The sequence below is a fragment of the Macaca nemestrina genome, chromosome 19 (assembly GCF_043159975.1).
Source record: "Macaca nemestrina isolate mMacNem1 chromosome 19, mMacNem.hap1, whole genome shotgun sequence".
Taxonomy (NCBI): Eukaryota; Metazoa; Chordata; class Mammalia; order Primates; family Cercopithecidae; genus Macaca; species Macaca nemestrina.
In genome coordinates this window covers 10,469,513-10,484,089 of record NC_092143.1, presented here as the reverse complement: position 1 = coordinate 10,484,089, position 14,577 = coordinate 10,469,513, and the positions used below count along the sequence as shown (strand labels likewise).

General features: G+C 34.7%; 1 protein-coding gene across 2 annotated transcripts in view; it reads left to right on the top strand.

Annotated features, from left to right (window-relative positions):
- The window catches only part of LOC105476952 (docking protein 6), a 445,591-nt gene that overhangs the window by 364,709 nt on the left and 66,305 nt on the right, over positions 1-14,577 (top strand). The window lies entirely within an intron of this gene.

Here is a 14,577-nt window from a genome sequence, read left to right as displayed (position 1 = left end):
TGTCTGTGGCTTCAATTTCTCAGAAGGACAGGATGGAAATAGGCAATTAGAATTAGAGATAACCTTCAGAAAATGGTAAATTAGAGTTCTGCCATAGATTAAGGAGGTAAATCAAAGATTTTGTTTCCTCTTTGCTCAGCAATGACCTTCTGTCCTTCTCTACTGTCCATTCAAACTGCATTGTATATAAATTGCTTCTGTTGATTTTCTATTTTGTTTTTCCAAGTTAAAAAGCTAATAAGTCTCTGGTAGCTAGTTTTTAAAAATACAGAAATTTGCAACAGAAGTAAAAAGAAGCCTGGTAGCCATTTGGCAACAGCCCTTAAAACATGAGCCACTTTCTAGAAGGAACACTTCTATTAAACCTTATTTATAAACATTTATTGCATGCCCATACCTTAAGAAAGGTAAGTCAAAGGCAGGAAATGTCTCCCTGGATGTCAGTTTTTAGAGATAAATAAATCGGTTATTCCCTAAAGCAGACATCATAAAAATTCCATGAAATATTCCCACTGAAATGTTCCTCACATCCTGCATTCTTAATCACCTCCTTTTCCATGCTCCCAGAGACATTTGTGTCTAACTTTATATGAATGCGTTTGTTTATAAACCTGCTTATTCCATTGGATCGTGAGGCAGTAATTTTATGAAAGATTTTATCAAACAAATTTTGGGGCTCAATTATCTTGAAGATGTTACCCATAGAGATTAAAATAGTGAGTTTTGGAGTCGAATAGACCTGAGTTTGAATATTAACTACCACTACTGACTGATGTGATTTTGGGGCAATTTACTCAACCTTTCTAAGCTTATTCCTTGATCTCTTAAATAGTATTACCTCTCATGATCTCATTAAATGAGATCAACATAAGATGTCAACATTCAATAATTAAAAGTACAGTTGACCCTTGAACAACATGGGGGTTGAGGTGCCTACCCCACCCCTGCACAGCTAAAACCAGTGTATACCATAGCAAAGACATGAAATCAACCTAGGTGCCCATCAGTGGATTGGATAAAGAAATTGTGGTACATATACACCATGGAATACTACACAGCCATAAAGAGTGAAGTCAGGTCCTTTGTAGCAACATGGATACAGCCAGAGGCCATTAGCCTAAGCAATTGAACAGAAAACCAAATACTGCATGTTCTCATAAGTGGGAGCTAAACATTGGTTACACATGGACATAAGTACGGCCATAGTAGACACTGAAGGAGGAGGGCAAGGGTTGGAAATTAACTATTGGGTACTATGTTCACCACCTGGGTGACGAGATCAGTCGTAACCATAACCTCAGCATCATGCAATATACCCAGCTAACAACCTTGCACATGTACCCACTGAATCTAATTTTAAAAAGTCGAAATTATTTAAAAATCAATGTACAACTTTTGACACTCCCAAACTTAACAGTCTGCTGTTGACCAGAAACTTCTCTGATAATAAAATTAATCAATGCACATTTTGATTTACACATATTACATACTGTATTCTTACAATAAAGTAACCTAGAGAAAAGAGAATGTTAAGAAAATCATAAAGAGGATAATATATATTGTTCATTAAGTGGAGGTGGATCACTAAATTAAGGTAGGTTGAGGAGGAGGAGGAAGAGAGGCTGGTCTTACTTTCTCAGGAGTGGCAGAGATGGAAGAAAATCCACATATAAATGGACCCGTGCAGTCCATACTGTGTTGTTTGAGTCTGCTGTAAACCAAACTCTCACTATGAAGTTCCTTTTTTCTGGCAGAGGCAGATAAGCTATCCTACTCCTATTTATTCCAGTGTTGACTTGGAAATACTATTAGAGTTCTTACTGTGCTTGGGGAAATTTTGTTTGGTTCTAAGGACTATAAAAATCTAGCTTTAGGCCAGGCGTCGTGGCTCACTCCTGTAATTCCCACATTTTGGGAGGCTGAGGCAGGCAGATCACTTGAGGCCAGGAGTTCAAGACCAGCCTGGCCAACATGGCAAAACCCCATCTCTACTAAAAATACCAAAAACAATTAACCAGGCATGGTGGCTTACACCTATAATTCCAGCTACTCAGGAGGCTGAGGCACAAGAGTAGTTTGAACTCAGGAGGTGGGTGTTGCAGTGAGCCATGATTGCACCACTGCACTCCAGCCTGGGTGACAGAGCAAGAAAGTCTATCTCAAAAGAAGAAAAAAATCTAGCTTTAGTAAATGGTTTCTAGTTTTTAAGGTTTTAGAAAAACTAAACCTAAGCTTTAACTCTCAAGACTGAATTTTTTTCCTTGTATTAAAAACTTAAGTCTTCATTAAAGTTTTTTCTTCTCGTCAGTGAGTGTGAACAAGAATAGCACCTTAAACAGATAAACCACTTCTCCCATGCCTTATATGGCTCGGTCCAGGTAGCCTAAAGCAAACTAGAGCCTCTTTTCCAACCCAAGGGTTGCAGAACTCATGGAAGGACTGTATTCAGCTCAGCCCAGTGCAGAGGAGATGCCCACACCCAAACATACTCATCCACACCCACCCTACTACTTACCCTCCCGCCCCAAATCAGTTCTTACTAAATAGCTTACCCTAACTGCCCGGAAGCCTTTCAGAGACCTTTCTTCCTCCATGAGGCCCCAGCCTCTTTCCTAATGTGGACTAGCTTTCTCAAGCCAGTTAGTACTACACTGATTCTCTTACGGTGCATTCTACTGGCTGGACTAGAGGCGAGCAACAAGATTTACATTACTAATCGAATTCTTCTGCATCACCCAAATTAAAATCCAAAGAGGATTCACAGTGCGAATACACCAAATCAGCCATTTAATCACTTTTTACCAGATATGTACAAGTAATTACTAAAAGATAAAAGATTAAGAGTTTCCAGATGTTACACTGGATGAGTATAATCCACCCAATGGTTTTATTAAAATATGAATTGCTTCACTCTTTTTAATTCAAATTTGGTGGAAACTAAAATGTCTATTCAGTCTCTGTATTTTTCTCCAGGCTTCCCCTACTGAGTTTTTTAAGAGGTAACATTGAGTTCTATATTAATCAAATTTTGTGGGGAATAGATATTAAAGGCATGTCAAATTCTACATTTATATATATATTTGATTTTATTCAGAAGGGAGTAAACAGTACATAATAGTTCAGGGAAATGTCAATACAACCGGATTAATACGAGTGTTAATACAGATTTTTAACACACAGATGCTCAACTGTCTTTGTCATGTGTATGTATATACAAACACATACATATACACAGAGGAGCATCTGGTTGACCATATATGGCTTCTCATATTACTTCCCTCAAAAATGTATGTATTAGGCTAAGCTTCACAAATTATAAACTACAAAGAAGAACCTAGAGGGAAAAATGTTCAATTGCCTTTTTTCTCCTTGATCTCTTTCTTTTTTTCTTAATCTCATCTCTGTCTATGGCCCTTCAACTAAATGTTCCCCATCCCTAATTATAGGTTCAATACATGTATTTTGAAAAAGTTTTCCTTTATTTTCCTCTGCCTGCCAAGCAGAATACGGCAGAGACTTGATAATGATTGAAAGATAATAAAAGATGAGAAACATCAGGAAATTAACATCCTTAAAATTATACTTGCCAGAGAATAAACTGCAGAGTTGATGTTGATCTAAGCCTGAATATGTCCTTCACATCTAGCACAGTGGTGGGCAGGTGTGAAGAACCTCTTTGAAAGGTCTAGCACCTGTCAGCTCTCCAGCAATTAATAGATGCTAATTGAAAATTTGTTGCTTCAAGCTTCGAACCACCCAATATTTTGAAACTCAGGAACATGGTTGTTTATATAAGAGAAATTTATGCTAAGATTTGAAGCGTGTGTGTGTGTGTGTTGTGTGTTCAATGCCTGTATTTAGGAAGAATATAGTTTGGGAGTGCTATTAGAAATTTTTGATTGCCATTACTATATTATATTAGTTTGGTTGGGAGTTTAGAACTTTTGTGTTATTTTTGTCTTACTGTTCATAATACAAGAAGTTTGATATCAAACTCGGTGACATAGTATTTCTTTTACATATATGTTTAATGATAAGCATTATCAATATCTTCGTATATGTAAAATGATTTTAGAACAATCTTACTGACAATTACCACTCTAGGACAAAATCTGTACTTATTTTTTTATTCATCAGGAAAGTTCATTCTTCCAAATCCACATGGAAAGTTTCCTCTCGTGTATATTTGAAGAATATCCATTGTCTATGGCTCTATCATTTCCAGTTTAGGATTCTGTATGTGCTCAAAGATGTTCTCTAAGAAACACCCTGTGCTTGTATCTGTAACTCTAATAAACACCATCCTGACGAGTTGAAACTTTTCTTTGAGAATGATTTACCATTTATAAATTTCTTTTTAAAATATTTTTTAAATTGTCAAAACTTTTGATAGTATAATTTAGCATTGTTCTTACATTTACAAAATCCCACATTTTGTGCAAAAACAACAAAAAAGCAAATTGTGTAGAGCATAATCAGTTTTACTGTCTGAGGCTGTCTCTACATTAATGTCCCAGCTTCTTTAGAGGCATGTCAAATAAATTGATGTATGTAAAATGAAAAATCCCAATAGCAAATTTCCTAATCCACTTATTTCCTGGATCTCAGCACTTGAATTGATCCTTCTGAAAGCAATGAGACACTAAGAGTCAGGAAGCCGGAGATCTCACCCCTGCTCAGAATTTAACAGCCATTCAATGTTCATGTAACTTTTCCAATCAGTAAATGGGTGGGAGTGAACCACTTACCTGATTTCAAACAGATTGCATGGTCTGAATAGCAAGAGAGGAGGCATAATGTTTGAAAATATTTATAGGAAGAAGGGTATTTTGTTGAGCAATCTTCTATGAACAAGATATTATGCCAGGTGATACCCAAATATGATTTCATGTAAACCACACAAACCCCTGAAAGGGTAGATCGTTAACAAGTGGAGTTTTTATAAATGGAGAGAGGTGGTGTCATTCTCAGCTTGGCTCATATTTACTGAGCTCTTGACAGTTTCATGATATTTAATCTTCCCAACAACTCTCCAAGGTAAGGGCTCTTATTGTCCCCATTTTACAAATAAGAAAACCGAGGCACAGAAAGAAAATAACTTGCCAAACAACAAAGAATGGGATTATCAATGCAGGCAGTCTTGATTTTCTAGCTAGATTGTCACTCGGATGGGAAAGTTACATAACTACCTTGAGGCAAGAGTTTAAGCAGAGAGAAATGAAACGTGTATAATCTCTACCCTTCTGCCCAGGGACATTCTCTTTGAAGTATAATCAAGGTTTACAAGAATTTTTCTTCTGAAAAGCAGGCAACAGCTCTTCTCAAATGTGCTTTAAATGAGACAACCCAGATGGAAGCTATCTAAGCAATTTGTGTAAAGTCCATGGTGTCCAAAGATGACTTGTATACAGTTTGGGCACTGCTTTTAAAAATCCCATATAACAGCCTTGCTCTTTTTGTGGAACAATTTAAAGTGTACCGTATGTGTAAATTAATGGGTTTAACTCGTGAGAGTTGCCATTACGTTTCATTATTGCTTTTCAAGCTTTTTAACTAAGCTTTATAGCACATTCGAATGTGTTCCTCCCTCATTTCAACTTTAGAAGTGTCTTATTTTGGAGATTTCAGAATCACTTTTTCTGTTGCAAATCCCTTCTATTTCTTACACTTTCCACTCTATGTATTTCCTTTTCTTTAGGCATTAATGCTTACATATGGAGCCTCCCTGTTCTGTTAGTTCATGTGACTTCCATAACAAAAGTGTAAATGTCTTCTTAGACAAGCTTTAAGGGAAATAATTTCTGTACCTTCCATTGAAAAGTAACTTTAAGGCAGTATGATTTCTGAAAAGCTGATGGAATTCCAAGGTATAAATACATTAAATTTAAGTGAAATTAAGTCAAATTTATAAATTTCAAAATAAATATAGCCTAGTTGAGGAATAGCCAGTTTCTTCAAGATGTGAAGAAATATGTGAATAAAAAGGTAAAAATCATCACTGCCATATATTAACATTTTTAAATGAGTATAGATACACAGATAAAAGTATAGGTCAAGATAAAATTCATATGTATTGTATTTGTAAAATTAAGATCATACTACATATGCACTTGCTATGTTTTTGTGCTCTGGTAGAATTGAAACAAAGTGGCAGTTAAGGGCTGCATAATATTCTACTGAAAACTCTTATTTAACCATTGCTCTGTTTAGCATGCTGTACCTTTATCCTTTGCTTTTTACTACTATAAACAATGTTGCAGTAAGCACATGTGTATATAATCTTTGTTCACAGTAACATTTCTAGGAGTGGAATTGATTTTTTTTCAATCAAAATTTATGGGGCTGTGTCAGATCCTGGGGATGTATCTCATTTACAGAGCACAGAATCATCGTGGTCACCATCTCTATGTACATTACCATCTTATTTTTTAAAGTATGTAGCTAACTACAGCAGATTAATTTGTTTATCCATTTACCACCTGTGCATTGAATTGCTTTATGTGCTATTTCTAGATAGTTGGAGACAGAGATGAAGAAAAGAAACTAGGTATTTACCTACATGAAAGTAGATACCAAAAAAATTAAAATAACATGGGATAATTTCAGACTTTGATGAATGTTATAAATAAATATATCAAAATGATGACAAAGATAAAGGAACACTTAGGAATAAATTTAAGGAGATGAAAGACTGATACACAAATATAGAATATTCTAGGCAACACACTGAGACCTCAGTTAAAAAATTTTTTAGGGGAACACCTGTAGTCCCAGATACTCGGGAGGCTGAGGTGGGAGGATCACTTGAGCCCCAGAGTTCCAGACTACAGTGAGCTATGATTGTGCCATTGCAATCGAGTCTGGGTGACAGAATGAGACCCCATCTCCAAAAAATTAAATATTGAGGAAGGAAATTAAAATAGATACAAATAAGTGGAAAGACATCTTGTATTCACGAACTGAGTTAATATTGTTAAGCTGTATGTACTACTCTAAAGGATCCATAGAGACAATGCAATCCCCAACAAAATCCCAAGGTATTTTTCATAGGAATAGAAACAATTCACAAATTCATGTGTCACAACAAGAGACCTCAAATAGCCTCAACAATCTTGAGAAAGAACGGAGCTAGAAGGATCACACTCACTGATTTCAAAGTATATTACAAAGCTCCAATAATTAAAGCAATATGCCTAAAACAATAAAACATAAAGATAGCCAAATAGACTAATAGAACATAATAGAGAGCCCAGAAACAAATCGCAACATTATAAAGCCAACTGATCTTCAGCAAGAGTGCCAAAAATACACAGTGGGAAAAGGATAGTCTCTCGCTGGGAAAACTGGATATCCATATGCAAAAGAATGAAATCGGACCCCTATCTTACACCATGCACAAAAACCAACTCAAAATGGTTTAAAGACAAAGCTTAAGGCCTGAAACCAACCATAAAACTACAGGGATAAGCTTCAGGCAGTGGTTCTGGCAATGGTTTCATGGATCTGACACCAGAAGCACAGACAACAAAAGCAAAAGTGGGTACGTGGGATTTTATCAAACTAAAAATCAACTGCACAGTAAAGAAAACAATAAACGGAGGAAGCAGTCAACCTATGGAATGGAAGAAAATATTTGCAAACCACATATCTGATAGGGGATTAATTGCTAAAATATATAAGGAACTCCTACAACTCAATAGCAGAAAAAACCCCCCACACTAATAACTTAATTTTTAAAACAGCAAAGGACTTGAACAGACGTTTCTCCAAAGACATACAAATAGCTAATAAGTACATGAAAAGATACTCAGCGTCACTAATCAGCAGGGAAATGCAAATCAAAATCACAATGAGATATCCTTTCACACTTGTTAGGATGGCTAATTATCTAAAAGTCAAAAAACAAAGTATTGGTGGTGATGTGGAGAAATTGGAACTCTTGTACAGAACTGATGGGAATGCAAAATGGTATAGCTGCCATGGAAAATAGTATGAAGATTCCCAAAACAATTAAAACTAGAACTATGTAAAATCCACAACTCCACCTATGTGTATTTATAAAAAAAAAAAAAAGTGAAAGTAGGATCTTGAAGCGATATTAGCACTTTCATGTTCATTGCAGTGGTATTCACAATAGCCAAGCTAGGGAAACAAACGTTCATTGATAAATTAATGAAGAAAGAAAATGTGGTATAAACATACAATTGGATATTCAACCTCAAAAAAGATAGAAATCCTGCCATATGCTACCTCATGGATGAGCCTTGAGGACGTTATGCTAAGTAAAATATGCCATTCACAGAAGGACAAATATTACATAATTCAATTTATGTGGAGTATATGAAATAGTCAAATTCACAGAAGCAGAGAACAGAATGTGCTTGTCAGGGTCTGCGAGAGGGAGAAATGAGGAGTTGCTGTTCAACAGGTATAAAGTTTCAGTTATGCAAGATGCACACATTTTACAGATCTGTCCTTAGTTAACAGTGCTGCATTGTACACCTAAAAATGTGTTAAGACTGCTGGTGGGAATGTAAACTAATACAACCACTATGGAAAACAGTCTGGAGACTCCTTAAATAACTAAAAGTAGAACTACCATTTGATCCAGCAATCCCACTACTGGGTACCTATGCAGAGGAAAAGAAGTCATTATACAAGAAATGATACTTGCACATGCATGTTTATAGCAGCACAATTTACAATTAAATGTGGAACCAACACAAATGCCCATCAATCAATGAGTGGAGTGGATAAATAAACTGTAATATACACACGCACACACGCAAAATGTAATACTACTCAGCCATAAAAAGGAATAAATTAATGGCATTTGCAGCAACCCAGATGAGATTGGAGATTTATTCTAAGTGAAGTAACTCAGGAATGGAAAACCAAACATATGTTCTTACTCATAAGTGGGAGCTAAGGTATGAGGATGCAAAGGCATAAGAATGGCACTTTGGTGGACTTTGGTGACTCAGGGGGAAAGGGCGGGAAGGGGGTGAGGGATAAAGGACTACAAATTGGGTTCAGTGTATACTGCTCAGGTGATGGGTGCACCAAAATCTCACAGATCACCACTAAATAACTTACTCATGTGACCAAATACTAGTTCCCCGATAACCTATGGAAATAAAAATTTTTTTTAAATGTGTTAAGAGGGTAGATCTAATGTTAGGTGTTCTTACCACAGTGAATTTAATGTTAAAAACTGAATTGTGAAAGTGGTAACTTAGTCACAAGTGCAGAGAGAATGAACGAGTTGTAGGAAAGGAGGAAATCATTCAGCATGCAACACAGATTACAGAGATGGAAAATAAAAAATATTTTTAAACATACAGAATAGAATATGAATATTGAATACAGATTTAATCATTCCTAAAGGAGATGATACAGCAAATGGGGATGAGGTAAATATATAATAACTGGTAATTCTACAGACTAGACAAATGGTATGACTTGTCAAATTGAAGTACATTAAGTTCCAGCATGAAAAAAATGCAATTCATACTTTGAAACACGATAGTAAAATTGCCCAATTCTAAATGCAAAAGGAAGTTTTAAAATCAGAGAAGACAGATAACCTACAAAAGAGAACAGCAAACCAGATTGACATCAGATATCTCAATAGCAATGAGATAGAACGGGAAGTGATGAAATGATATCTCTAGTTGGCCAAGAATTTCATAACCATTCAAGAAATGAGGCCAGATGCAATAAGCCAGAAAATAATGAAAACCATCTTCAAAAATAACTGAAAACTCTATCACTGAAATATGTAAGAATAAAGACTAAATTGATTCATTGGAAAATGGTGAGTGTACCAAACAAAAATTCCCTAAAGAAAATAAATGATGTACTTAATGGAAAATAAATTTGAACTCAGGATTGGAGTAGAAGAAATAGATACTGTTAAACATGACCAAACCTAATATACATTAATAACAGTAATAGTAATAAATAAGTTTTAGATGTTTTAAAAAAAGGTAGAATTAAAATAGTTGATAGCAGTAACAAGAAATGGAAGGTAATAAAAGTATGGATACTTTTATATTTTACATTTGATTTTACTTTTTGGTCAAGCGGGCACATTAAACTACTAAAAGATTATAAATACATCTAAACAAGCAAATAGAAAAGGGGAAATTTAAAAATTGTAATTAGAAGTAGAGAAAATATAGAAAAAGTAAATATTATAACGGACACTTATGAAATAAGAGAAAATATAAATATGTAGACTCAAAGAAAACAAACGATGACATTTGTCTGTTATAAAAGAGAAGGAATAAAACCTTTGAGTTTTAAAAGCCCAGCTTTGTGCTGTTTCTAACAGAAAACATCTAAATTGACGATACAGGAATGTTGAAAGTAAACTGAAGGCAAGGCAAAACAAAGTTTTGGGAAAAGGTCATTACATTTTATCATTATAAAAAAAAATTCAAGATGCAATATATCTGAACTCTTGATAAAATATTCCCTTGAGTATATTTTAAGATTGTACACACACCTAAAAATGGACAGAATTATTAGGTGGAACCAATTGAAATTGCCATAATCGTAGGTCAGTACTGTTAAATAACAACCATTTCATATGATTCAACCAAAAAAATTGGAAACATGACAATTATGAGACTTTAAAAGGGTACATTTTATAAAAGACTGCATGAAAAGTTTCTAAGGAAATAGAAAATTAAACAGCATAAAACAAGCTTAAGCAAAAACAAAAATCAGAATACACATTGTTTTTAAACATTCTCGGAACATTAACAAAATTTGACAATATAAGATGCCACAAACACATCTTAACATGTATAAAACAATCAAGAGCCTATAGAACATGGGCTCATGTTTTCAGATCATAATGCAATACAAATAGAAACCAATAATTAAAAGTCAAAAAGCCTATACTTTTTAAATTTAGGAACATATCTTTAAGATCTTTAATAAAAGAACACAATAAGGGAACTTATTAAATATGGGAACTACAAGATAAAACACTACATCAAAATTTATGAGATGTGGCTAAGTTGGTAGAGAAAATTTTATAGGCTTCAATACACATATTTAGAAGAAAATAGGGATGGAAAATAAGTTAAGCACTCAACCATGTAGGTTAGATGAGGATGATACAAAAATAGGATAAAATCAACTAATCTCACAAACATTAATACTAAAGACATCATCATAACCTAATTGTATATAGTCCAGAAGGTAAGGCTACTTTAACAATAAAATATCAATAAATGGTTTTATATTAGGAAATGGAAGCTAAAATTATGAGATGATCTGTACAGATACAGAAAAATATTTGATAAAATTCAGTATTCATCAAGAGGTATCAATATATTCTAAAGAAATGTAAGCATGTGAAATCTATATTGGACGTGACATCAGTTTCCTTCACTTCTACTTTAATTATCATAGTTCTTTAAAAAGACAGGATAGAAAAGTAAAACTACTTAAGCCTCAACATTCCATCACTTACATATCAATTTTTTTGTAAACACATTTTCCTTAAGATAATTATTTTCATTAATATTTAGAAAAATGTCTTACTGCATTAATGGAGATTTTCTTTAAATAAATTCTTAAAGTTTGATAGAAATAAAATTTGGATGAATTATATCAGGGGTATGATATTCTCAAGTCCTATTTATGCTAAAAATATCCTTTGGCTTTATACATAAAGTGCTTAGCAAAGCACTTTGTCGCTTCCACTTGTAACTCTGTAACAGTATTCCTGACCTCACCACCAACCTCTTTTATCCAGGCCTGCAAAAATGACAGCCATCTTTAGTGTTTTTTTTTTTACCCCAACAGTTGACTCGGTTTTGTCAATACACATTAACGGACCATCACAAAGGACTACCCAGTTTGGCCAGAGAATTCTGAGATGAAATGTTTAATTCAAAATGACCTTCTACCCAATCTCCCACCTCTTCTGTCTCATCAACCCCTACACTTCAGAACAAGTATTAGGTCTAGATAGGACCGTCCCTTTCACTGACCAAAAAAAGCAGAAAGGATTCAACATGATACCTGTTTGCAGATGATAAAAAATATTTTAAAAGAGAAAACAAAGGGAAAAATGAAGAAGAAACAAAATTTCAAAAATAATTCTCTGTACATCTAGGAAATCATGAAAATCGGCACTCCGATTTAACAGGTTGAAAGAGTTGCAAGGAATCTAAGAACAGGTAAGACAATGGAAAGGATATAAAGCAGACAAAGTGCTCATCAAAGTAAATTGAAAATAATGATAAATGCTTCACACAAATAATTTTTATAAGCACTTAGAAATCCAGTAATTGTAGCTGAAAAGAGACTATAGTAACTTCAGAAAATAATAGGCATTAATAAAGTAACAAATTCTGTCAGAGGGAAAATATATGGGTTTGTGCACAAGTCAAAGGAATTAAACATATAGGTTTTCCTGAAATAGAGAATGAATACAAGATGTTTATAGAATTCTTTCCTGAAATAAAGGAAGACCTATGGCTTAACTCAGGTCCTCTGAGAAGCAGATGCCGAGGTGGGTTGAGATGCATGAGAGTTAGCCACTTAGGGGTCACCAGATATTTGAGGAAAGTATGAAATAAAAAACAGAGGCCGTAGCAAATAAATTGCATAAAAAGGAACCTGGAAGAGACCGAGGCAGTGCAGAAAGCAGAATAAAACCATGCACACAAGCAGGCTTACAAACAAGGCAATAAACAATTCACTCAGAAGTTAACTCAGATGTTTGAGAAAAAACAGACATGAAACCACTGTAAACTACACGGCTGGCTTATAAATAAAAATTGGATTGGTGATACTAATGCAAACACTAAATACTGCTTTTAAAATGTACTTATTCTGAGGATGAAAGGAAGGAAAGTGTGTGTGAGGGAGTGGTTCAGACCACTAAATCTTCATATTCCATAGTAGGAAGAAAATCTTTAATACCTAAAACTCAAAACTCAGCTTTTAAAACCATTTTTATTTAATATGAAGCTCAGTATCTGAAGAGATAGCCTTAAAAGGATTGTGACTGCTGACTTCTGAATATACAGCATAGTACTGCCGTTGTTAGTATGTTTGCGTTGTTTGCTTTTAGACATGGAACTTCAAACTCCAGCCCCCTAGTAAGTGGAATGGGGATGGAAGGAGCAGAGTGGTTAGAATTTTACTGGCTCACTTCTGCTCTATTTGAATCTTAAAAAATCAGGTTATCGTTTGCAATTTAAAAAACAATTTTAATATACAAAATACAAAAAAAGCATTAGATGCTTATTGCCATCAAGATAATTTCTAGATTTTTCTTGATATTTATGGTGCTTCATATTCTGACCTCATCTTCATGATGTTGAAAGGGCTTTTTCCAGCACTGTCTCCCTCAATAAATCTGTTGCCCAGGACTTAACTGTCCCAAATGGTCATGTACTTTCCCATTTTTACCCTCATTTTATACCATTGCTTTCACTCAATGCCTTTTTCGCAATCCCTACTTGTGATGTGGCTAAACGTACTCAGAGGTCCAGATAATAGTGGATTAATATTACCCTACTCTAGATATGTCCCTGCACGCTCACTGGATTATCAAAGCAGAGACTATCTCCACTTCCCCAAGTACCTACTGAGCACAGTGTCCTACACAGCTTTATGGAACACAGACTACACACACACACAAAACGATAATATGTTTCTGGCAAGAAATGTCAGTGTTGTTATGCTTGCTATTTATTAAATTCTTGTAATTATGTTGCCTTGTAATAGAAATTGTAAATAGAATATGTATCCCAAGTTACTACTCTTTTGATTTGTAAGGAAAAAATTAAAAAATGAGTGCTTAAAAGATAATTTAGCCATAACAATAGAGTTCTCCCTACCCTGTGTGTATGTGTGTGTGCACATGTGTATTTGTGTGTTCTTAATCTGCCACTGTATCATAGTCCGTTTGACTTCATATGCAGGGGGCTTTTAATTGGTTTTCTTGGCAAAAGATACTATTGATACTGCAACACCTCTCGTGCCCTTCAAAACTGGAATTATCCTTTTCTATACTGTGAATAAATATTTGCCATATTTTTCATGTTTTCACGGTTTTATGAAAAAATAAATTCAATCACAGTATACTATTCTGTTATTACTGGAAAAAGATTTTTAGAATTGTACAAATAACTATAGTTATATAAATAGAGCATGAAAATATGGTCCTACCTTCACATTTGAGAAAACAAAAACTTCTGAAAATGTTTAAAAAACAATTCTAAAATACAAAAGAATAAAAGCATTACTCACTGTCATCAAGATAATTTCGGGGTTTTCTTCTTATTTTTGGTGCTTCTTATTGTGACCTCATTTTTGTGCTGTTGAAAAGGCTCTTTCCAGCATTGTCTCCCTCAGTAAATCTGATGCCCAGGATTTACCTGCCCCAAATAGCCATATATTTTCCGATTTGAAACACTGGCTAAGCGCAGTGGCTCACGCCTGTAATCGCAGCACTTTGGGAGGTTGAGGTGGGCAGATCACTTGAGGTCAGGAGTTCAAGACCAGCCTGGCCAACATGGTGAAACCCTGTCTCTACTGAAAATA